Genomic DNA, 25,044 nt, shown 5'->3' with positions numbered 1-25,044 from the left:
GGTGTAGTAGTGGTAAGGTGTTGGGACTCTGCTGATAGCCAGGTGTAGTAGTGGTAAGGTGTTGGGACTCTGCTGATAGCCAGGTGTAGCAGTGGTAAGGTGTTGGGACTCTGCTGATAGCCAGGTGTAGTAGTGGTAAGGTGTTGGGACTCTGCTGATAGCCAGGTGTAGTAGTGGTAAGGTGTTGGGACTCTGCTGATAGCCAGGTGTAACAGTGGTAAGGTGTTGGGACTCTGCTGATAGCCAGGTGTAGTAGTGGTAAGGTGTTGGGACTCTGCTGATAACCAGGTGTAGCAGTGGTAAGGTGCTGGGACTCTGCTGATAGCCAGGTGTAGCAGTGGTAAGGTGCTGGGACTCTGCTGATAGCCAGGTGTAGCAGTGGTAAGGTGTTGGGACTCTGCTGATAGCCAGGTGTAGCAGTGGTAAGGTGCTGGGACTCTGCTGATAGCCAGGTGTAGCAATCGTAAGGTGTTGGGACTCTGCTGAAAGCCAGGTGTAGCAGTGGTAAGGTGCTGGGACTGCTGTTGGGACTCTGTTGAGAACCAGGTGTAGCAGTGGTAAGGTGTTGGGACTCTGCTGATAACCAGGTGTAGCAGTGGTAAGGTGTTGGGACTCTGCTGATAGCCAGGTGTAGCAGTGGTAAGGTGTTGGGACTCTGCTGATAACCAGGTGTAACAGTGGTAAGGTGTTGGGACTCTGCTGATAACCAGATGTAACAGTGGTAAGGTGTTGGGACTCTGCTGATAGCCAGGTGTAGCAGTGGTAAGGTGTTGGGACTCTGCTGATAGCCAGGTGTAGCAGTGGTAAGGTGTTGGGACTCTGCTGATAGCCAGGTGTAGCAGTGGTAAGGTGTTGGGACTCTGCTGATAGCCAGGTGTAGCAGTGGTAAGGTGTTGGTACTCTGCTGATAACCAGGTGTAGCAATGGTAAGGTGTTGGGACTCTGCTGATAGCCAGGTGTAGCAGTGGTAAGGTGTTGGTACTCTGCTGATAACCAGGTGTAGCAATGGTAAGGTGTTGGGACTCTGCTGATAGCCAGGTGTAACAGTGGTAAGGTGTTGGGACTCTGTTGATAACCAGGTGTAGCAGTGGTGAGGTGTTGGGACTCTGCTGATAGCCAGGTGTAACAGTGGTAAGGTGTTGGGACTCTGCTGATAGCCAGGTGTAGCAGTGGTAAGGTGTTGGGACTCTGTTGATAACCAGGTGTAGCAGTGGTAAGGTGTTGGGACTCTGCTGATAGCCAGGTGTAGCAGTGGTAAGGTGTTGGGACTCTGCTGATAGCCAGGTGTAGCAATGGTAAGGTGTTGGGACTCTGTTGATAACCAGGTGTAGCAGTGGTAAGGTGTTGGGACTCTGTTGATAACCAGGTGTAGCAGTGGTAAGGTGTTGGGACTCTGCTGATAGCCAGGTGTAGCAGTGGTAAGGTGTTGGGACTCTGCTGATAGCCAGGTGTAGCAGTGGTAAGGTGTTGGGACTCTGCTGATAACCAGGTGTAACAGTGGTAAGGTGTTGGGACTCTGCTGATAGCCAGGTGTAGCAGTGGTAAGGTGTTGGGACTCTGCTGATAGCCAGGTGTAACAGTGGTAAGGTGTTGGGACTCTGCTGATAGCCAGGTGTAGTAGTGGTAAGGTGTTGGGACTCTGCTGATAACCAGGTGTAGCAGTGGTAAGGTGCTGGGACTCTGCTGATAGCCAGGTGTAGCAGTGGTAAGGTGCTGGGACTCTGCTGATAGCCAGGTGTAGCAGTGGTAAGGTGTTGGGACTCTGCTGATAGCCAGGTGTAGCAGTGGTAAGGTGCTGGGACTCTGCTGATAGCCAGGTGTAGCAATCGTAAGGTGTTGGGACTCTGCTGAAAGCCAGGTGTAGCAGTGGTAAGGTGCTGGGACTGCTGTTGGGACTCTGTTGAGAACCAGGTGTAGCAGTGGTAAGGTGTTGGGACTCTGCTGATAACCAGGTGTAGCAGTGGTAAGGTGTTGGGACTCTGCTGATAGCCAGGTGTAGCAGTGGTAAGGTGTTGGGACTCTGCTGATAACCAGGTGTAACAGTGGTAAGGTGTTGGGACTCTGCTGATAACCAGATGTAACAGTGGTAAGGTGTTGGGACTCTGCTGATAGCCAGGTGTAGCAGTGGTAAGGTGTTGGGACTCTGCTGATAGCCAGGTGTAGCAGTGGTAAGGTGTTGGGACTCTGCTGATAGCCAGGTGTAGCAGTGGTAAGGTGTTGGGACTCTGCTGATAGCCAGGTGTAGCAGTGGTAAGGTGTTGGTACTCTGCTGATAACCAGGTGTAGCAATGGTAAGGTGTTGGGACTCTGCTGATAGCCAGGTGTAGCAGTGGTAAGGTGTTGGTACTCTGCTGATAACCAGGTGTAGCAATGGTAAGGTGTTGGGACTCTGCTGATAGCCAGGTGTAACAGTGGTAAGGTGTTGGGACTCTGTTGATAACCAGGTGTAGCAGTGGTGAGGTGTTGGGACTCTGCTGATAGCCAGGTGTAACAGTGGTAAGGTGTTGGGACTCTGCTGATAGCCAGGTGTAGCAGTGGTAAGGTGTTGGGACTCTGTTGATAACCAGGTGTAGCAGTGGTAAGGTGTTGGGACTCTGCTGATAGCCAGGTGTAGCAGTGGTAAGGTGTTGGGACTCTGCTGATAGCCAGGTGTAGCAATGGTAAGGTGTTGGGACTCTGTTGATAACCAGGTGTAGCAGTGGTAAGGTGTTGGGACTCTGTTGATAACCAGGTGTAGCAGTGGTAAGGTGTTGGGACTCTGCTGATAGCCAGGTGTAGCAGTGGTAAGGTGTTGGGACTCTGCTGATAGCCAGGTGTAGCAGTGGTAAGGTGTTGGGACTCTGCTGATAGCCAGGTGTAGCAGTGGTAAGGTGTTGGGACTCTGCTGATAGCCAGGTGTAGCAGTGGTAAGGTGTTGGGCCAGCTTTGTCGGCCCGAACAGTTTGTGGGGACCGCTTGTCACCGTTATAGTGCAAGTAATGTATTGTGTTGTGGCTTTGCTGGCATGCATCCTACTTGGTTTTTTGTTGTTGTTGTTGGCTCACCAAGATTTAAATGCTAAAATGATCACTGGATCCAACATCCTCAATCTCTCTGCTCTACCCAGTTACTCCCATCAGGGATTACAAGGAAACCTTACCATCAAACCAGAACAGAACAACTTCTCTGTTTACTAGGTTACTTTCCTGAGTTAAATATTATGTTCATAATTGGCATGGCTGTGGAGTCAGCCTCTAATACTGCCAATATAAAGAACGTCCTGCGTTCTCCTTTCCCCCACTCTGTCCCAAACACCATCACTGCAGGGAATCAGTGTTCCCAAACAACTAGGCAAACGGAGGCCCCCATCTCCCCAGTCTCCCTTCTGGCTATCAGCAGAGTCCCAAACACCATCACTGCAGGGAATCAGTGTTCCCAAACAACTAGGCAAATGGAAGCCCCATCTCCCCAGTCTTCCTTCTGGCTATCAGCAGAGTCCCAAACACCATCACTGCAGGGAATCAGTGTTCCCAAACAACTAGGCAAACGGAGGCCCCCATCTCCCCAGTCTCCCTTCTGGCTATCAGCAGAGTCCCAAACACCATCACTGCAGGGAATCAGTGTTCCCAAACAACTAGGCAAACGGAAGCCCCCATCTCCCCAGTCTCCCTTCTGGCTATCAGCAGAGTCCCAAACACCATCACTGCAGGGAATCAGTGTTCCCAAACAACTAGGCAAACGGAAGCCCCATCTCCCCAGTCTCCCTTCTGGCTATCAGCAGAGTCCCAAACACCATCACTGCAGGGAATCAGTGTTCCCAAACAACTAGGCAAACGGAAGCCCCCATCTCCCCAGTCTCCCTCCACCTCTCCCTTCCTTAAAGCTCCTAGTCTGAATTTTTTTAAATCTGGGACTGTGAAGTTTTGAAAGATGAGGCACAAAAAGGATACAAGGAAATCTATTTTCCTCCCTTTCAGGAAGTGAAGTATATGAGAAGGTATTTTGGAGCGAGCAGTGTCCCTACTATTCTCTTCAACAACAAAAACCAAACCTGGCTAACATAACATGAAGACATTTGGAAAACAGTATTTTCAAAGCACCAGCAATGCCTTGGGCAGTAGGCATGATTCCAGCTGGAGCTACTGTGAGTTTACAGGTGGTACTAACTAGCTACAGTGAGTGAACAGGTGGTACTAACTAGCTACAGTGAGTGTACAGGTGGTACTAACTAGCTACAGTGAGTTTACAGGTGCTGCTAACTAGCTACAGTGAGTGTACAGGTGGTACTAACTAGCTACAGTGAGTTTACAGGTGCTGCTAACTAGCTACAGTGAGTGTACAGGTGGTGCTAACTAGCTACAGTGAGTTTACAGGTGGTACTAACTAGCTACAGTGAGTTTACAGGTGGTACTAACTAGCTACAGTGCGTTTACAGGTGCTGCTAACTAGCTACAGTTAGTGTACAGGTGGTACTAACTAGCTACAGTGAGTGTACAGGTGGTACTAACTAGCTACAGTGAGTTTACAGGTGCTGCTAACTAGCTACAGTGAGTGTACAGGTGCTGCTAACTAGCTACAGTGAGTGTACAGGAGGTACTAACTAGCTACAGTGAGTTTACAGGTGCTGCTAACTAGCTACAGTGAGTGTACAGGAGGTACTAACTAGCTACAGTGAGTTTACAGGTGCTGCTAACTAGCTACAGTGAGTGTACAGGTGGTACTAACTAGCTACAGTGAGTGTACAGGTGGTACTAACCAGCTACAGTGAGTTTACAGGTGGTACTAACTAGCTATAGTGAGTGTACAGGTGGTACTAACTAGCTACAGTGAGTTTACAGGTGTTGCTAACAAGCTACAGTGAGTTTACAGGTGCTGCTAACTAGCTACAGTGAGTGTACAGGTGGTACTAACTAGCTACAGTGAAGTTACAGGTGCTGCTAACTAGCTACAGTGTGTTTACAGGTGCTGCTAACTAGCTACAGTGAGTTTACAGGTGGAGTTCAAACCTACAGAAGGGTCTCTCCAGGAACAGGGTTGGAGTTTATAATATAATAATAATAATATATCCCATTTAGCAGACGCTTTTGTCCAAAGCGACTTACAAGTCGGCTGGGGCCACTACTTTTACATATGGGTGGCCCCAGCGGGAATCGAACCCACGACGCTTGGCGTTGCAAGCGCCATGCTCTACCGACTGAGCCACACAGGACCGAGTTTAAACCTACAGGAGGGTCTCTCTCCAGGAACAGGGTTGGAGTTCAAACCTCCAGGAGATTATCTCTCCAGGAACAGGGTTGGAGTTCAAACCTACAGGAGGGTCTCTCTCCAGGAACAGGGTTGGAGTTCAAACCTACAGGAGGGTCTCTCCAGGAACAGGGTTGGAGTTCAAACCTACAGGAGGGTCTCTCTCCAGGAACAGGGTTGGAGTTCAAACCTCCAGGAGATTATCTCTCCAGGAACAGGGTTGGAGTTAAAACCTCCAGGAGATTATCTCTCCAGGAACAGGGTTGGAGTTAAAACCTACAGGAGGGTCTCTCTCCAGGAACAGGGTTGGAGTTCAAACCTCCAGGAACAGGGTTGGAGTTAAAGAGAAGGTAACTCTATAAAGCGAAGGTTGCTCTATATTGTCCGTATCGTCGTTCAGCCACGAAACATAAGATGTTAGTTTTTAATGTCCCATTGGTAGGATAATCTTAAATTGTAGATCATCAATTGTATTTTCCAATGATTGCACGTTAGCTAGAAGAAGGGATGGCAGTGGGAGTTTACTCGCTCGCCTGTGGATTCTCAGAAGGAGCCCCGATCCGTGGCCCCTTTTCCTGCATCTTTGTGTTCACGCAAAAGGCTCTGGGCCTGTTCCAGTGGGGTGGACCCGGGCCTGTTCCAGTGAAAGGAGTGGATCTGGGCCTGTTCCAGTGAAAGGAGTGGATCTGGGCCTGTTCCAGTGAAAGGAGTGGACCTGGGCCTGTTCCAGTGAAAGGAGTGGACCTGGGCCTGTTCCAGTGAAAGGCGTGGACCTGGGCCTGTTCCAGTGAAAGGAGTGGATCTGGGCCTGTTCCAGTGAAAGGCGTGGACCTGGGCCTGTTCCAGTGAAAGGAGTGGCTCTGGGCCTGTTCCAGTGAAAGGAGTGGCTCTGGGCCTGTTCCAGTGAAAGACGTGGACCTGGGCCTGTTCCAGTGAAAGGAGTGGATCTGGGCCTGTTCCAGTGAAAGGCGTGGACCTGGGCCTGTTCCAGTGAAAGGAGTGGACCTGGGCCTGTTCCAGTGAAAGGAGTGGACCTGGGCCTGTTCCAGTGAAAGGAGTGGACCTGGGCCTGTTCCAGTGAAAGGAGTGGATCCGGGCCTGTTCCAGTGAAAGGAGTGGACCTGGGCCTGTTCCAGTGAAAGGAGTGGATCAGGGCCTGTTCCAGTGAAAGGAGTGGATCAGGGCCTGTTCCAGTGAAAGGAGTGGATCAGGGCCTGTTCCAGTGAAAGGAGTGGACCTGGGCCTGTTCCAGTGAAAGGAGTGGATCCGGGCCTGTTCCAGTGAAAGGAGTGGACCTGGGCCTGTTCCAGTGAAAGGAGTGGATCCGGGCCTGTTCCAGTGAAAGGAGTGGATCCGGGCCTGTTCCAGTGAAAGGAGTGGCTCTGGGCCTGTTCCAGTGAAAGGAGTGGATCTGGGCCTGTTCCAGTGAAAGGGGTGGACCCGGGCCTGTTCCAGTGAAAGGGGTGGACCCGGGCCTGTTCCAGTGAAAGGAGTGGCTCTGGGCCTGTTCCAGTGAAAGGAGTGGATCTGGGCCTGTTCCAGTGAAAGGAGTGGACCTGGGCCTGTTCCAGTGAAAGGAGTGGCTCTGGGCCTGTTCCAGTGAAAGGAGTGGACCTGGGCCTGTTCCAGTGAAAGGAGTGGCTCTGGGCCTGTTCCAGTGAAAGGAGTGGACCCGGGCCTGTTCCAGTGAAAGGAGTGGCTCTGGGCCTGTTCCAGTGAAAGGAGTGGCTCTGGGCCTGTTCCAGTGAAAGGAGTGGACCCGGGCCTGTTCCAGTGAAAGGAGTGGCTCTGGGCCTGTTCCAGTGAAAGGAGTGGACCCGGGCCTGTTCCAGTGAAAATGAGTGGCTCTGGGCCTGTTCCAGTGAAAGGAGTGGATCTGGGCCTGTTCCAGTGAAAGGAGTGGCTCTGGGCCTGTTCCAGTGAAAGGAGTGGACCCGGGCCTGTTCCAGTGAAAGGAGTGGCTCTGGGCCTGTTCCAGTGAAAGGAGTGGATCTGGGCCTGTTCCAGTGAAAGGAGTGGCTCTGGGCCTGTTCCAGTGAAAGGAGTGGACCCGGGCCTGTTCCAGTGAAAGGAGTGGCTCTGGGCCTGTTCCAGTGACAGCAGGATATCCTTCTCGTTGGACTCGTTAAAGGAAAAGGTGTCCTCCAGTCCGCGGTGAGGAACCTCTGTTCTGATGTCCAGAAGCTCTTTTCGGTCATAAGAGACGGTAGCAGCAACATTATGTACAAAATTAGTAAAAAAATATATATATATGTTACACAAAACGCACAAAAACGAACAAAATAGCACAATTGGTTGGTAGAATGTAAAACATCAGTCATGTTCTTCGGCGGCTTCTTAGAGCCCTGATATTGGGAATATGGTGACATTTGGGATCCTATAGTGTTCAGGTGTTAGTAAAGGCAACGGAGGTCAGATGGTAAGGGTGGGGTTAGGGCCTGGACTCTGTGGGGTTAGGGCCTGGACTCTGTGGGGTTAGGGCCTGGACTCTGTGGGGTTAGGGCCTGGACTCTGTGGGGTTAGGGCCTGGACTCTGTGGGGTTAGGGCCTGGACTCTGTGGGGTTAGGGCCTGGACTCTGTGGGGTTAGGGCCTGGACTCTGTGGGGTTAGGGCCTGGACTCTGTGGGGTTAGGGCCTGGACTCTGTGGGGTTAGGGCCTGGACTCTGTGGGGTTAGGGCCTGGACTCTGTGGGGTTAGGGCCTGGACTCTGTGGGGTTAGGGCCTGGACTCTGTGGGGTTAGGGCCTGGACTCTGTGGGGTTAGGGCCTGGACTCTGTGGGGTTAGGGCCTGGACTCTGTGGGGTTAGGGCCTGGACTCTGTGGGGTTAGGGCCTGGACTCTGTGGGGTTAGGGCCTGGACTCTGTGGGGTTAGGGCCTGGACTCTGTGGGGTTAGGGCCTGGACTCTGTGGGGTTAGGGCCTGGACTCTGTGGGGTTAGGGCCTGGACTCTGTGGGGTTAGGGCCTGGACTCTGTGGGGTTAGGGCCTGGACTCTGTGGGGTTAGGGCCTGGACTCTGTGGGGTTAGGGCCTGGACTCTGTGGGGTTAGGGCCTGGACTCTGTGGGGTTAGGGCCTGGACTCTGTGGGGTTAGGGCCTGGACTCTGTGGGGTTAGGGCCTGGACTCTGTGGGGTTAGGGCCTGGACTCTGTGGGGTTAGGGCCTGGACTCTGTGGGGTTAGGTGGTAGTTAATGTGGTTCAAGCTGGGCTGTTGTTCTCACCTTGAGGGCCAGGCAGTAGTCTGTGGGGGCCTTGTACTTGCTGCGGTAGTCCTGTCCGTAGTACACATTAACGTGATCCAGCTGCAGGAAACACACCAGATCTCTGGAAGCCTGCCAGCCAGAGAGGAGGAAGGAAGAAATGAAGGATTTAGAGTTGACAGTCATGTGTTTCACTTCACTGCACCATCCACTGAGTGGCACTCGGCCTGTTGTGGTGACCACACTGGCACACTGGCAGTCATGGCCGCAGTAACAATTCCACGTGACCTTGAGTCACAGTAATCTTCTAATGGCCTGGTACTCAGGGCTCTATTGTCCCTCCATCAGGTCCTAACGGCCAGGTACTCAGGGCTCTATTGTCCCTCCATTATGTCCTAATGGCCTGGTACTCAGGGCTCTATTGTCCCTCCGTCAGGTCCTAACGGCCTGGTACTCAGGGCTCTATTGTCCCTCCATTATGTCCTAATGGCCTGGTACTCAGGGCTCTATTGTCCCTCCATTATGTCCTAATGGCCTGGTACTCAGGGCTCTACTGTCCCTCCATCAGGTCCTAACAGCATGTTACTCAGGGCTCTATTGTCCCTCCGTCAGGTCCTAATGGCCTGGTACTCAGGTCTCTGTTGTCCCTCCATCAGATCCTAATGGCCTGGTACTCAGGGCTCTATTGCCCCACCATCAGGTCCTAATTGCCTGGTATTCAGGTCTTGTTGTCCCTCCATCAGGTCCTAATGGCCTGGTACTCAGGGCTCTTGCCCCTCCATCAGGTCCTAATGGCCTGGTACTCAGGTCTCTGTTGTCCCTCCATCAGATCCTAATGGCCTGGTACTCAGGGTTTTACTGTCCCTCCATCAGGTCCTAATGGCCTGGTACTCAGGGCTCTATTGTCACTCCATTAGATCCTAATGGCCTGGTACTCAGGGCTCTATTGTCCCTCCATCAGATCCTAATGGCCTTGTACTCAGGGCTCTATTGTCACTCCATTAGATCCTAATGGCCTGGTACTCAGGGCTCTATTGTCCCTCCATCAGATCCTAATGGACTGGTACTCAGGGCTATATAGTCCCTTTAACCACTCTAACTCACCTCCCTGTAATGATTAATTTGAGGAAAGATGTTCAACAGCAGGTTTTAACAGTGTATAACATGTTTGTTGTGGATGTTGTTTCAAAGCCTAACAACAAACTGGCCAGCCCTTTCTAAAGGTGCTGATTCATTCAAAACACCCATAAGCATATTAGAGCTGATGCATGAGCTTAAAATGATTACAATTAAAATTATGATTGTTCTGTCATACAATACGTAGCCTAAGCATAGCAGAAACACATCAAATAAAAACTCATTTAAGATGTCTTTGGTACAGCATATACAATCAAATTAAACTGATTCTAGTAATGGCCTTGGTGTTTGGACGTTTTCAGTATCCATGCTGGATGGACTGGGTTACCTTACGCTCCAGTCTGGGAGAGCACGTACAGGCCTAGGAGATGCTGCTGGTTCGTTGACTGAGCAGGGCGGCTTACAATTAGCCTACTTTTAGTGAATTTGTATGTGATTTTGAATCGGGGGAAAATATTTCATTTTTATTTTGAGGAGCATGCATTTAAAAACAATATTTAAAAAAATCATAATTAATTGGGTGACACATTACCTTTAATTATACTGAATATATCCCATGCGTTTCCATCTCCCCTCTCTCCTGTATACCTTTCTAGAGCGGCAGACAGGGCTGGCAACAGTTTAGTGAAAACATGTCTCTTTCAATGTTCCCCAATATGTTCCCTTGGTTTCCCAAATGAAGCTCCACCAAGTAGCCTACCCCGCATCCTTAAAAAACAGACCGGAGGGAAGGCGTGCGGCCATCATTCGCTATTGGTTGACCGTAACTCATTTCAACTGTGTAACCTGAGGCAAGGAACAGACAGCAAACTTGTTTTACAACTTTATCAAATCATCAATAGCCTGTAATCACATCATGTTTTAACTTCTAAGGTTGGTATCATTCACAACTAAAGTTGCCAAATAGCTCTAAATCATATAAGACCTGTTTCAAATAATCCCTCTACGCTCAACATAGTCACTTCATTCGCGCACTCGCGTCTTAATGGTTAAAATATTTTATTCAGCTAAGTTCAATTATATTCTTCTATCTATAAAATCATATAATACGAAATAATGTCACAGGACTTATAAGCATATCTAGTCTGCTAAATGAACTAGTCTACAGCCAGATAACATACAGTATCTAGTCAGATAAATGAACTAGTCTACAGCCAGATAACATACAGTATCTAGTCAGATAAATGAACTAGTCTACAGCCAGATAACATACAGTATCTAGTCAGATAAATGAACTAGTCTATAGTCAGATAACATACAGTATCTAGTCAGATAAATGAACTAGTCTACAGTCTATAGCCAGGTAACATACAGTATCTAGTCAGCTAAATGAACTAGTCTACAGCCAGATAACATACAGTATCTAGCCAGATAAATGAACTAGTCTACAGCCAGGTAACATACAGTATCTAGTCAGCTAAATGAACTAGTCTACAGTCTATAGCCAGATAACATACAGTATCTAGTCTGATAAATGAACTAGTCTACAGTCTATAGCCAGATAACATACAGTATCTAGTTTGATAAATGAACCAGTCTACAGCCAGATAACACACAGTATCTAGTCTGATAAATGAACTAGTCTACAGTCTATAGCCAGATAACATACAGTATCTAATCTGATAAATGAACTAGTCTACAGTCTATAGTCAGATAACATACAGTATCTAGTCTGATAAATGAACTAGTCTACAGTCTATAGCCAGATAACATACAGTATCTAGTCAGATAAATGAACTAGTCTACAGTCTATAGCCAGATAACATACAGTATCTAATCTGATAAATGAACTAGTCTACAGTCTATAGTCAGATAACATACAGTATCTAGTCTGATAAATGAACTAGTCTACAGTCTATAGTCAGATAACATACAGTATCTAGTCTGATAAATGAACTAGTCTATAGCCAGATAACATACAGTATCTAGTCAGATAAATGAACTAGTCTATAGCCAGATAACATACAGTATCTAGTCTGATAAATGAACTAGTCTATAGCCAGATAACATACAGTATCTAGTCAGATAAATGAACTAGTCTATAGTCAGATAACATACAGTATCTAGTCAGATAAATGAACTAGTCTACAGTCTATAGCCAGGTAACATACAGTATCTAGTCTGATAAATGAACTAGTCTATAGCCAGATAACATACAGTATCTAGTCAGATAAATGAACTAGTCTATAGTCAGATAACATACAGTATCTAGTCAGATAAATGAACTAGTCTACAGTCTATAGCCAGGTAACATACAGTATCTAGTCTGATAAATGAACTAGTCTACAGCCAGATAACATACAGTATCTAGTCAGATAAATGAACTAGTCTATAGCCAGATAACATACAGTATCTAGTCTGATAAATGAACTAGTCTACAGTCTATAGTCAGATAACATACAGTATCTAGTCAGATAAATGAACTAGTCTACAGTCTATAGCCAGATAACATACAGTATCTAGTCTGATAAATGAACTAGTCTATAGCCAGATAACATACAGTATCTAGTCAGATAAATGAACTAGTCTACAGTCTATAGCCAGGTAACATACAGTATCTAGTCTGATAAATGAACTAGTCTATAGCCAGATAACATACAGTATCTAGTCAGATAAATGAACTAGTCTACAGTCTATAGCCAGGTAACATACAGTATCTAGTCTGATAAATGAACTAGTCTATAGCCAGATAACATACAGTATCTAGTCTGATAAATGAACAAGCCTACAGTCTATAGCCAGATAACATACAGTATCTAGTCAGATAAATGAACTAGTCTACAGCCAGATAACATACAGTATCTAGTCTGATAAATGAACAAGCCTACAGTCTATAGCCAGATAACATACAGTATCTAGTCTGCTAAATGAACTAGTCTACAGCCAGATAACATACAGTATCTAGTCTGATAAATGAACAAGTCTACAGTCTATAGTCAGATAACATACAGTATCTAGTCTGATAAATGAACTAGTCTACAGCCAGATAACATACAGTATCTAGTCAGATAAATGAACTAGTCTATAGTCAGATAACATACAGTATCTAGTCTGCTAAATGAACTAGTCTATAGTCAGATAACATACAGTATCTAGTCTGATAAATGAACTAGTCTACAGCCAGATAACATACAGTATCTAGTCAGCTAAATGAACTAGTCTACAGCCAGATAACATACAGTATCTAGCCAGATAAATGAACTAGTCTACAGCCAGATAACATACAGTATCTAGTCTGATAAATGAACTAGTCTACAGCCTATAGCCAGATAACATACAGTATCTAGTCAGATAAATGAACTAGTCTACAGTCTATAGCCAGATAACATACAGTATCTAGTCAGATAAATGAACTAGTCTACAGCCAGATAACATACAGTATCTAGTCAGATAAATGAACTAGTCTACAGCCAGATAACATACAGTATCTAGTCTAATAAATGAACTAGTCTACAGTCTATAGCCAGATAACATACAGTATCTAGTCTGCTAAATGAACTAGTCTACAGCCAGATAACATACAGTATCTAGTCTGATAAATGAACTAGTCTATAGCCAGATAACATACAGTATCTAGTCAGATAAATGAACTAGTCTACAGCCAGATAACATACAGTATCTAGTCAGATAAATGAACTAGTCTACAGCCAGATAACATACAGTATCTAGTCTGATAAATGAACAAGTCTATAGTCAGATAACATACAGTATCTAATCTGATAAATGAACTAGTCTACAGCCAGATAACATACAGTATCTAGTCTAATAAATGAACAAGTCTATAGTCAGATAACATACAGTATCTAGTCTAATAAATGAACAAGTCTATAGCCAGATAACATACAGTATCTAGTCTGATAAATGAACTAGTCTATAGCCAGATAACATACAGTATCTAGTCTGATAAATGAACTAGTCTATAGCCAGATAACATACAGTATCTAGTCAGATAAATGAACTAGTCTACAGTCTATAGCCAGATAACATACAGTATCTAGTCTGATAAATGAACTAGTCTATAGTCAGATAACATACAGTATCTAGTCTAATAAATGAACAAGTCTATAGTCAGATAACATACAGTATCTAGTCTGCTAAATGAACTAGTCTACAGCCAGATAACATACAGTATCTAGTCTGATAAATGAACTAGTCTACAGTCTATAGCCAGATAACATACAGTATCTAGTCAGATAAATGAACTAGTCTATAGCCAGATAACATACAGTATCTAGTCTGATAAATGAACTAGTCTACAGCCAGATAACATACAGTATCTAGTCTGATAAATGAACTAGTCTACAGTCTATAGTCAGATAACATACAGTATCTAGTCTGATAAATGAACAAGTCTATAGCCAGATAACATACAGTATCTAGTCAGATAAATGAACAAGCCTACAGCTCCCACTAATACTTCTACTACTACCGCTGCTACTACCGCTGCTACTACCACCACCACCACTACTGCTACTGCTGCTGCTACTACTACTTACTACTACTACTACTACTACTAACTACTAATACTGCTACTACCGCTACTACTACTACTACCGCTACTACTACTACTACCGCTACTACTACTACTACCGCTACTACTACTACTACCACCACCACCACTACTGCTACTGCTGCTGCTACTACTACTACTACTACTACTACTAACTACTACTACTACTACCACCACCACCACTACTGCTACTGCTGCTGCTACTACTACTTACTACTACTACTACTACTACTTACTACTACCACTAATACTGCTACTACCGCTACTACTACTACTACCGCTACTACTACTACTACCGCTACTACTACCGCTACTATCGCTACTACTACTACTGCTGCTACTACTACTACCTCTACTACTACTTCTGTTACTACTGCTGCTTCTACTACTACCGCTGCTACTACTACTACTACTACTACCTCTACTACTACTGCTACTACTGCTACTACTACTACTGCTACTACTGCTACTACTACTACTACTACTACTACTACTACTACTACTACTGTGTTCCATAGATGTACCTTGGCCGAGTACAGTCAGTGTGTTCCATAGATGTACCTTGACCGAGTACAGTCAGTGTGTTCCAGGGACGTACCTTGGCCGAGTACAGTCAGTGTGTTCCCAGGGACGTACCTTGGCCGAGTACAGTCAGTGTGTTCCAGGGACGTACCTTGGCCGAGTACAGTCAGTGTGTTCCATAGATGTACCTTGACCGAGTACAGTCAGTGTGTTCCAGGGACGTACCTTGGCCGAGTACAGTCAGTGTGTTCCCAGGGACGTACCTTGGCCGAGTACAGTCAGTGTGTTCCAGGGACGTACCTTGGCCGAGTACAGTCAGTGTGTTCCAGGGACGTACCTTGGCCGAGTACAGTCAGTGTGTTCCAGGGACGTACCTTGGCCGAGTACAGTCAGTGTGTTCCAGGGACGTACCTTGGCCGAGTACAGTCAGTGTGTTCCAGGGACATACCTTGGCTTTTCCTTTAGGTACATAGTAGATCCCAGAGGCTCTGAGCAGGAAGTATCTCTTCTTCCAGCTCTTCTTCCCATCCTCCTTCAGCCAGAGTACTCCCTCCATCTCAGGAACAGAGACGGAGCTGCCACAAAAACACTCCTATAGAGATCACACACCTCAGCATCACCATAGTAGATACTAACACACACCTCAGCATCACCACAGTAGATACTAACACACACCTCAGCATCACCACAGTAGATACTAACACACACCTCAACATCACCACAGTAGATACTAACACACCTCAGCATCACCATAGTAGATACTAACACACACCTCAGCATCACCACAGTAGATACTAACACACACCTCAGCATCACCATAGTAGATACTAACACACCTCAGCATCACCACAGTAGATACTAACACACACCTCACCATAGTAGATACTAACACACACCTCAGCATCACCATAGTAGATACTAACACACCTCTGCATCACCATAGTAGATACTAACACACACCTCAGCATCACCACAGTAGATACTAACACACACCTCAGCATCACCACAGTAGATACTAACACACACCTCAGCATCACCATAGTAGATACTAACACACCTCAGCATAGTAGATACTAACACACACCTCAGCATCACCATAGTAGATACTAACACACCTCAGCATCACCACAGTAGATACTAACACCTCAGCATCACCACAGTAGATACTAACACACACCTCAGCATCACCATAGTAGATACTAACACACACCTCACCACAGTAGATACTAACACACACCTCAGCATCACCACAGTAGATACTAACACACACCTCAGCATCACCATAGTAGATACTAACACACACCTCACCATAGTAGATACTAACACACACCTCAGCATCACCATAGTAGATACTAACACACCTCAGCATCACCACAGTAGATACTAACACCTCAGCATCACCACAGTAGATACTAACACACACCTCAGCATCACCACAGTAGATACTAACACACACCTCAGCATCACCATAGTAGATACTAACACACACCTCAGCATCACCATAGTAGATACTAACACACCTCAGCATCACCACAGTAGATACTAACACACCTCAGCATCACCACAGTAGATACTAACACACCTCAGCATCACCACAGTAGATACTAACACACTCCTCAGCATCACCACAGTAGATACTAACACACACCTCAGCATCACCACAGTAGATACTAACACACTCCTCAGCATCACCACAGTAGATACTAACACACACCTCAGCATCACCACAGTAGATACTAACACACCTCAGCATCACCACAGTAGATACTACCACACACCTCAGCATCACCACAGTAGATACTAACACACACCTCAGCATCACCACAGTAGATACTAACACACACCTCAGCATCACCATAGTAGATACTAACACACACCTCAGCATCACCATAGTAGATACTAACACACACCTCAGCATCACCACAGTAGATACTAACACACACCTCAGCATCACCATAGTAGATACTAACACACACCTCAGCATCACCACAGTAGATACTAACACACACCTCAGCATCACCACAGTAGATACTAACACACACCTCAGCATCACCACAGTAGATACTAACACACACCTCAGCATCACCACAGTAGATACTAACACACACCTCAGCATCACCACAGTAGATACTAACACACACCTCAGCATCACCACAGTAGATACTAACACACACCTCAGCATCACCACAGTAGATACTAACACACACCTCAGCATCACCACAGTAGATACTAACACACTCCTCAGCATCACCACAGTAGATACTAACACACACCTCAGCATCACCACAGTAGATACTAACACACACCTCAGCATCACCACAGTAGATACTAACACACACCTCAGCATCACCACAGTAGATACTAACACACACCTCAGCATCACCACAGTAGATACTAACACACCTCAGCATCACCACAGTAGATACTAACACACCTCAGCATCACCACAGTAGATACTAACACACACCTCAGCATCACCACAGTAGATACTAACACACTCCTCAGCATCACCACAGTAGATACTAACACACACCTCAGCATCACCACAGTAGATACTAACACACACCTCAGCATCACCATAGTAGATACTAACACACCTCAGCATCACCATAGTAGATACTAACACACACCTCAGCATCACCACAGTAGATACTACCACACCTCAGCATCACCACAGTAGATACTAACACACACCTCAGCATCACCATAGTAGATACTACCACACCTCAGCATCACCACAGTAGATACTAACACACCTCAGCATCACCACAGTAGATACTAACACACACCTCAGCATCACCACAGTAGATACTAACACACACCTCAGCATCACCACAGTAGATACTAACACACACCTCAGCATCACCACAGTAGATACTAACACACTCCTCAGCATCACCACAGTAGATACTAACACACTCCTCAGCATCACCACAGTAGATACTAACACACACCTCAGCATCACCATAGTAGATACTAACACACCTCAGCATCACCATAGTAGATACTAACACACCTCACCATAGTAGATACTAACACAAGGTTACAGTTACAACATAACAATCTGAAATGACCTGAATAAGTGATGAGGCTGCATATCATACCTCCAGTAGAGCCTCCTTGTTCCGGTCTGCCATCTCACACGTCTCCTTCCGCCCCAACAAATAGTTCTGTGAATTTCCAGGTGAGGGAAAGGAGAGAGGGAAAGGTCAATCAGAGTATGATCGTAAAGGAGAGAGGGAAGGTCAATCAGAGTATGATCGTAAAGGAGATACTAACACCTCAGGGAAAGGTCAATCACAGTATGATCGTAAAGGAGAGAGGGAAAGGTCAATCAGAGTATGATCACAAGGAGACAGGGAAAGGTCAATCAGAGTATGATCTGAATAAGTGAGGAAAGGTCAATCAGAGTATGATCGTAAAGGAGAGAGGGAAAGGTCAATCAGAGTATGATCGTAAAGGAGCTCCTTCCGGTCAATCAAAGTATGATCGTAATTTCCAGGAGAGAGGGAAAGGTCACAGAGTATGATCGTAAAGGAGCGAGGGAAAGGTCAATCAGAGTATGATCGTAAAGGAGAGAGGGAAAGGTCAATCAGAGTATGATCGTAAAGGAGAGAGGGAAAGGTCAATCAGAGTATGATCGTAAAGGAGCGAGGGAAAGGTCAATCAGAGTATGATCGTAAAGGAGAGAGGGAAAGGTCAATCAGGGCATGACCATAAAGTTGAACAAAACCAAAAATGTGTATTGCAGTCTGTCTTTGTCCATAAACTGCTCACAGTAAAGAAACAAATATCTAAATATGAAATTTAGCTGAACTGTCCCTTTAACATTTTAGCAGAGATCTAAAACAGACTGTTCACCAAGAAGAAAGCCACGCTCACCAGTTCCCAGTCTCATTCCTCATCTATATTTCAGAGTATAATCATCTACAACATACTGACCTAGATGTGAAGGACACGCTGGGGGGAGGGGAGGTGTTCATACCAACAGCATAGCTGATACAACCATGGGTATCCATTTTGGTGAAACCAACCAATGTTTTATTTAAGGCAGCTCAGCCTCAGTCAGTGCATTAATGCATCGGTTGTATAATCTGCATTCAATTGTATAATCTGCATTCAATTGTATAATCTGCATCAATTGATTGTAAACTAAGGTGAGAACGTTTATCTATCTGCACTATATCAGGAATGAATAATTATTCACTTGGTTGGAATGCATTTTCAGCTAATCAGCATACAGGATTGTAACTACCCATGTTACAACTAGACCTGTAGCCCTCCATAACAATGACGCAGTGGTTGTCTGTCTCACCTGAGGGTTCTTGAAGAGGGCGTACTTCTCTATGCGTTCTATAAACATCAGTCTGTTCTGACTGTCTCTGGTCCAGTTCAGAAGGCTATCCACCAGGTTCTCATGGTCCTCAAAGATACGTTCTGGAGGGAAAGGAGACAGAGCGATAGACTTATCACTACTGGAGGATCTGAGCTCTAGGACCATGCCTCAGGACTTCCTGGCCTGATGACTCCGGGCTGTCCCACAGTCCACCTGGTCGTGCTGCTGCTCCAGTTTCTGCTGTTCTGCCTGTGGCTATGTAGCCCTGACCTGTTCACCGGACGTGCTGTTATCGACCCCTCCTCTCTCTCTCCCTCAACTGCTGGCTCAATCTCTGAATGCTCAGCTATGAAAAGTGAACTGACATTTACTCCTGAGGTGCTGACTTGCTGCACCCTCTACAACTACTGTGATTATTATTATTTGACCCTGCTGGTCATTTATGAACATTTGAACATCTTGGCCATGTTCTGTTATAATATCCACCCGGCACAGCCAGAAGAGGACTGACCGCCAGGGTCGCCTAGTGGTTAGGGCATTGGACTAGTAACCGAAAGGTTTCAAGTTCATATCTCCGAGCTGACAAGGTACAAATCTGTCGTTCTGCCCCTGAACAGGCAGTTAAACCCACTGTTCCTAGGCCGTCATTGAAAATAAGAATTTGTTATTAACTGACTTGCCTGGTTAAATAAAGGAAAAAAACATTTTTTTTTAAAAGAGCCTCATTCCTCTCTAGGTTTCTTCCTAGGTTCCTGCCTTTCTAGGGAGTTTCTCCTAGCCAACGATATCAAAAAGCTGTATATACATATTGTGAGGTATCAGTCTGCACATTCTAAAGTTGGTGTAAATATTGTGAGTATCAGTCTGCACATTCTAAAGTTGGTGTAAATATTGTGAGTATCAGTCTGCACATTCTAAAGTTGGTGTAAATATTGTGAGTATCAGTCTGCACATTCTAAAGTTGGTGTAAATATTGTGAGTATCAGTCTGCACATTCTAAAGTTGGTGTAAATATTGTGAGTATCAGTCTGCACATTCTAAAGTTGGTGTAAATATTGTGAGTATCAGTCTGCACATTCTAAAGTTGGTGTAAATATTGTGAGTATCAGTCTGCACATTCTAAAGTTGGTGTAAATATTGTGAGTATCAGTCTGCACATTCTAAAGTTGGTGTACATATTGTGAGTATCAGTCTGCACATTCTAAAGTTGGTGTAAATATTGTGAGTATCAGTCTGCACATTCTAAAGTTGGTGTAAATATTGTGAGTATCAGTCTGCACATTCTAAAGTTGGTGTAAATATTGTGAGTATCAGTCTGCACATTCTAAAGTTGGTGTACATATTGTGAGTATCAGTCTGCACATTCTAAAGTTGGTGTAAATATTGTGAGTATCAGTCTGCACATTCTAAAGTTGGTGTACATATTGTGAGTATCAGTCTGCACATTCTAAAGTTGGTGTAAATATTGTGAGTATCAGTCTGCACATTCTAAAGTTGGTGTACATATTGTGAGTATCAGTCTGCACATTCTAAAGTTGGTGTACATATTGTGAGTATCAGTCTGCACATTCTAAAGTTGGTGTACATATTGTGAGTATCAGTCTGCACATTCTAAAGTTGGTGTAAATATTGTGAGTATCAGTCTGCACATTCTAAAGTTGGTGTAAATATTGTGAGTATCAGTCTGCACATTCTAAAGTTGGTGTAAATATTGTGAGTATCAGTCTGCACATTCTAAAGTTGGTGTACATACGAAAGAGCAGTAGGTGTGTTTTAAATATCACGGTGGCCACTAAAACCCATTTATGCAAATGTTAATTATATTCTAGTTTAACAAGTATATAAAGTATGAAAAAGCTTTCTTCAGGGTCTTTGATTTATAGTATTCTGAACATTAGGCCTATCATGAAGTTGGTTGGAGTATTCTGAACATTAGGCCTATCATGAAGTTGGTTAGAGTATTCTGAACATTAGGCCTATCATGAAGTTGGTTAGAGTATTCTGAACATTAGGCCTATCATGAAGTTGGTTGGAGTATTCTGAACATTAGGCCTATCATGAAGTTGGTTAGAGTATTCTGAACATTAGGCCTATCATGAAGTTGGTTGGAGTATTCTGAACATTAGGCCTATCATGAAGTTGGTTAGAGTATTCTGAACATTAGGCCTATCATGAAGTTGGTTAGAGTATTCTGAACATTAGGCCTATCATGAAGTTGGTTAGAGTATTCTGAACATTAGGCCTATCATGAAGTTGGTTGGAGTATTCTGAACATTAGGCCTATCATGAAGTTGGTTAGAGTATTCTGAACATTAGGCCTATCATGAAGTTGGTTAGAGTATTCTGAACATTAGGCCTATCATGAAGTTGGTGTTCCTAGCAGTGGAAGAGCAGAGGGTTGTACGAATCATAGAGCCTGTGGTATCAGTGGAGTAAGAGAGAAGTCTAATATACTATAACTAAATAAACCTTAACCCAACAGTCATAACTAAATAAACCTTAACCCAACAGCCATAGCAATTTATATACTATAACTAAATATACCTTAACCCAACAGTCATCATAATTTAGATTTCTTCAATTGTTCAATAAAAAGAAGAGAGACAGGGAAAAAACAGTAAAAATGCAATATACATGATGTTTCCAGAGGTCGGATTTGAACCGTGGTGCAGGTGGAAGCCATTGTCATTAACATTAAGCCTTGAGTTGGCTGTCTAAAATATTGGACTTAGACAGCACCTGGCAAAATGATGTTTTTACATTGTGAAAACGTAGTTGGTATTCCTGGCTCGGTAGTTACCTTGCTAGCCATACCTGTTTCCTATAGTCCTACAAATGCTTTTTCACTGATAAAATAAGCCATTTAGAAGATAACCAATATCACTAGTGCAAAGTAGCTAGCATAAGTTTGTTATGTTTCTAGCTAAATAGCTAGCTCTGTGTTTTTGAACAAATATAGACTAAATCTTTGTTCTTACTGTAGGCCTTAATGCTAAAATCATTTTTAATTTTTCAAATGTTTGGAATACTGACTCCGAACAGCAAATTATAAGTGACCCAAATCGGATTTGCTTGTGTTCAGTCAGTTGCTGACATGGCTACGCTAATTGTCATAGTAACGACGGGCGTTTGCGCAGTGTAGGCTGATGCTCGTGCTTCCTATCGCTCAGAAGTTATGTAGCAAGCTAAGGTGACAACAAAGCCTGCCGTGGACGTTTCCCAGTTGTCATAGCGTAAGAACACTTTAAAGACTGAAAGGATAAGATCATCCGAAATCCTTTTTGGCTAGCCACAGCAGTCAACTAGCTAGCTAGGTAGCTGTTTAGCTAGCCACAGCAGTCAACTAGCTAGCTAGGTAGCTTTTTAGCTAGCCACAACAGTCAACGAGCTAGCTAGGTAGCTGTTTAGCTAGCCACAACAGTCAACTAGCTAGCTAGGTAGCTGTTTAGCAAGCCACAGCAGTCAACTAGCTAACTAGGTAGCTGTTTAGCCTTCTAGCACATTCACTTATTTGTTTGTATACAATTAACAAGCTAGATAGCTACCACATGTTCTTTTCAAACTGTCAACTGAGTAGCTAGCAACAATATATTCAAAATAACAGTTTAAAAACACTAAGGCAAATAAATCAGGTTTGACCGTTCAGACAAGTCGCATGGTCAGGAATCAGATTTGTATCCGACTTTAAACCAGACAAAAAGGTGGTTTGAATGTGGCTTGAAATATTTGATTCCATGTGTTTTTTGGCTGTTCAGACTGCAGGGGGGAAAAACATTTCAATCGGATATGCAAAGAAATTGGACTTGAGTCACTTCAAACTGTCAATGTGAACAAGGCTTAACCTCTAGCGTCGAGCAATCCCATATCCGGGAGTGTAATCATAGCCTCAAGCTCATTACCATAACGCAACGTTTCCTATTCATGAAAATCGCAAATGAAATGAAATAAAAATATTCAAACACAAGCTTAGCCTTTTGTTAACAACACTGGCATCTCAGATTTTCAAAATATGTTTTTCAACCAAAGCTACACAAGCATTTGTGTAAGAGTATTGATAGCCTAGCATAGCATTAAGCCTAGCATTCAGCAGGCAACATTTTCACAAAAACAAGAAAAGCATTCAAATAAAATCATTTACCTTTGAAGAACTTCGGATGTTTTCAATGACGAGACTCTTAGTTAGATAGCAAATGTTTATTTTTTTTCCAATAAATATTATTTGTGTAGACGAAATCGCTCCGTTTTGTTCATCACGTTTGGCTCAGAAAAAGACCGTAAAATGCAGTCACTTACAAACGCGTAATTCAGCTTATTCAAATAAAACTGGTTGCTAGGCAATTAAAGGTGCAATACGCAAAAATCGCTCCGCCATTTCCTAGTTGCTGAAATGCTAATAGTTTGTCTAATTTCAGTTTGTGACAAAATGAGGAGTCATTGTGCAGAGAATCATTGTACAATGTAAACCGCTGTGAAATATATTTTCCCATAAGCAAAAAATGTTGTATTTTCAGCTGTTTGAAACCGAAAGTAAGAGACTTAACGGGAAGCATAGAAATAGAGCACGTAGAACCGATCTACCGCTTCTTAGACTTGCTTTCAATGAGAGTGACAGATCTATAACACACATTTCAATGTGAATTTGGTTCCCCAAGAAGTAACATATAGCTGCTTTAAGTTCAGTTTTGAAACACCACGTTAACCAATAGGAGTACTGGATATTGTACAAGGTATCACACACTAAACAGAAATATAAATGCAACATGTAACAATTTCAAAGATTTTACTGAGTTACACTTCATTTAAGGAAATGAGTCCATTTAAATACATTCATTAAGCCTTAATCGATGGATTTCACATGACTGGGAATACAGATATGTTTCTGTTGGTCACCGATACCTAAAAAAAAAGAAACATTTTCCTGTGTATCAAGAATGGTCCCAAAGGACATCCAGGCCAACTTGACACAACTTAGGGAAGCACTGGCATCAACATGTGCCGGCATCCCTGTGGAACGCTTCGGACACCTTGTAGAGTCCATGCCCTGATGAATTGTACACTCTGAGTATGTGTCAATGCTGACAGTTCTGTAAATGGCTTAAGATTAGAGGAGTTTAATGATTATAGGGGCATTGGTTCAGATGTCCAACCATACTCCCAGCCATACTCCCAGCCATACTCCCAGCCATACTCCCAGTCATACTCCCAGTCATACTCCCAGCCATACTCCCAGCCATACTCCCAGTCATACTCCCAGCCATACTCCCAGTCATACTCCCAGCCATACTCCCAGCCATACTCCCAGCCATACTCCCAGCCATACTCTTCCCAGCCATACTCTTCCCAGCCATACTCTTCCCAGTCATACTCTTCCCAGTCATACTCTTCCCAGTCATACTCTTCCCAGTCATACTCTTCCCAGTCATACTCTTCCCAGTCATACTCTTCCCAGTCATACTCTTCCCAGTCATACTCTTCCCAGTCATACTCTTCCCAGTCATACTCTTCCCAGCCATACTCTTCCCAGCCATACTCTTCCCAGCCATACTCTTCCCAGCCATACTCTTCCCAGCCATACTCTTCCCAGTCATACTCTTCCCAGTCATACTCTTCCCAGCCATACTCTTCCCAGCCATACTCTTCCCAGTCATACTCTTCCCAGCCATACTCTTCCCAGCCATACTCTTCCCAGTCATACTCTTCCCAGCCATACTCTTCCCAGTCATACTCTTCCCAGTCATACTCTTCCCAGTCATACTCTTCCCAGCCATACTCTTCCCAGCCATACTCTTCCCAGTCATACTCTTCCCAGTCATACTCTTCCCAGCCATACTCTTCCCAGCCATACTCTTCCCAGCCATACTCTTCCCAGCAGTCTTGAGTCATGTTGATCGGTCAACTCTCTCAAAGTCAGTAAAAGGACAGTGTACAGACCGACAGACATCACTCACAGTGTACAGACCGACAGGCATCACTCACAGTGTACAGACCGACAGGCATCACTCACAGTGTACAGACCGACAGGCATCACTCACAGTGTACAGACCGACAGGCATCACTCACAGTGTACAGACCGACAGGCATCACTCACAGTGTACAGACCGACAGGCATCACTC

The 25,044-nt window shown here is 44.7% G+C and overlaps 1 pseudogene; it reads right to left on the bottom strand.

Moving 5' to 3' along the window:
* LOC135518892 (ras-associated and pleckstrin homology domains-containing protein 1-like) overlaps window positions 1–25,044 on the bottom strand; it is a 132,889-nt pseudogene that overhangs the window by 19,427 nt on the left and 88,418 nt on the right.

The sequence above is a fragment of the Oncorhynchus masou genome, chromosome 29 (genome assembly GCF_036934945.1).
Source record: "Oncorhynchus masou masou isolate Uvic2021 chromosome 29, UVic_Omas_1.1, whole genome shotgun sequence".
NCBI classification, from domain to species: Eukaryota; Metazoa; Chordata; class Actinopteri; order Salmoniformes; family Salmonidae; genus Oncorhynchus; species Oncorhynchus masou.
Note: the sequence above shows the minus strand (reverse complement) of the source record. Positions and strands in the feature narration are given on the sequence as shown.